Source organism: Alnus glutinosa, chromosome 4 (genome assembly GCF_958979055.1).
Source record: "Alnus glutinosa chromosome 4, dhAlnGlut1.1, whole genome shotgun sequence".
NCBI classification, from domain to species: Eukaryota; Viridiplantae; Streptophyta; class Magnoliopsida; order Fagales; family Betulaceae; genus Alnus; species Alnus glutinosa.
Window position 1 is genome coordinate 32,137,050 of NC_084889.1, and position 1,696 is coordinate 32,138,745.

The following is a 1,696-nucleotide window of genomic DNA, read 5'->3' on the forward strand; positions in this document are numbered from 1 at the left end:
CAACAATTCAAAAAAAAAAAAAACCTGAAAAGAAGTCAATAAAACAAAAAGGCAAAAAAAAATAAATCTGAAAAGTCAATAAATTAACAAAACAAAACAAAAAATAAATAAAAAATAAAAATTGAAAAGTTAGAGAAGTCAACAAAATAAAAAGAAAAAAAAAATATGAAAAGTTAGATTAAGTCGACAAAAAGAAGAAAAAAAAAAAAAAAATCAATCCTGGAAAGGCAACGTTGAAAAGTCAAAATAAGTTGGAAAAACAAAAGAAAAAAAGGAAAGAAAGAAAATCAACAAAACAGAAAGAAAGAAAGAAAGAAAAAAAAAATATATATCTGGTAACGTTGAAAAGTCGTGAACCTCTCAACCACATATTTCGCCCAATCGCCCCTTATCTAGTTATCTTGAAAGAAAAAAGCAAATGAAAGAAAATCTGCAGTCTATATATTATTCGTCTCATCCACTATGCGTCTATGCCCATTGCCCAGTACTAGAAAAGAAAAGAAAAAAAGGTAGATGGCTTGCTTAGTGCTTACCATGCGAGATATTGCCGACTGCAGTTTGCCGAGGAGCGAGGAGGTGGTTCAGATGCCGGAGGTCAGAGAAGAAGATTTGTATTATTGGCTTAATGGCTTCTTATGGTTGGCTTTTGCAGATTGGTATTTTTTTTTCCACAAAATTGTTCGTTCGACCGTTCCTCTTCCTGAGCAAGTGAGAATTTAATGATTGTTGTTGGTTTTTTTTTTTTTTTTTTGATAAAATTTTCTTTGACGGTTGGTTTTTCCATGTAAATGTAATTTTTTTTTTTTTTCGTTTGTTATCAGCAGGAGGGGCGGGCTAGCATCAACAATTTTTTTTTTCTTCTTTTTAATGTAATTTTTTTAAAAAATATCTGTAAAAAAAAATTTTCTCAGCCATTTAGGGGGGGCGAGCGCCCCTGCCCGCCCCCCTTTGTCTCCGCCACTGTACATGTGTGACCCATCTTACATGCATGAGTCTTACTTAATGTGAGTATGTGTATAATATATGTACAAATAATGCATCTCATAGACGAAACCATCTTCACATTCCCCCATTTTCATTTTCACCCAAAATCTTCCCTCCATATCCATCATCCCTCTCCCTCCACCCAACGCTGGCCAACTTTACCCATCACCGACCACGTCAGACCCAACCTCCGAGCACCAGTGACCACGCCGACACAACCTCCGGCCACCTTAGATTTGGTTTTCACCCAAAAATTCATCCCTCCATCTCCCCCCTCCCAACGCAGCCCAACGTCGACCACTGCCGACCCAACCTCCGAACACCAATGACCATGCCAACTCAACCTCCGGTGACCTCATATTTGGTACTAGATTTCCCCTTAATTACAAATTTGGGTCAGATTTTCGTTTTTAAAGATAGATTTATATTTCCAAACCTAGATGGCCCCACCCCTATCCCTTTTTTCATTTTTTTTTAAATTATTATTTTTTAATTTTATAAATGTATATTTTTAATTTATTTATTTTTTTAATAAGAATGACACATATTATCATTTAGTTAGTGCCAATGTCAGTCGTCAAGTGTTTTAACAGAATGCGACTGCAATTGACCGAATTTGGCTACAAGACTAAATTGTTATTTTTGCCTGCCTTAAAGACATTTGAATTATTTTTTATTCCAAATGAACCGATTTGTAATTTAAGTCAACTAC

The 1,696-nt window shown here is 35.1% G+C and overlaps 1 long non-coding RNA gene across 1 annotated transcript; it reads left to right on the forward strand.

Moving 5' to 3' along the window:
• Window positions 1-449: 449 nt before the first annotated feature.
• On the forward strand, window positions 450-1,003 carry LOC133865381 (uncharacterized). Its single transcript, XR_009899702.1, has 2 exons — window positions 450-708; window positions 822-1,003. It is a non-coding gene; the product is annotated as an uncharacterized LOC133865381 (long non-coding RNA).
• The last annotated feature ends 693 nt before the right edge of the window (window positions 1,004-1,696 follow it).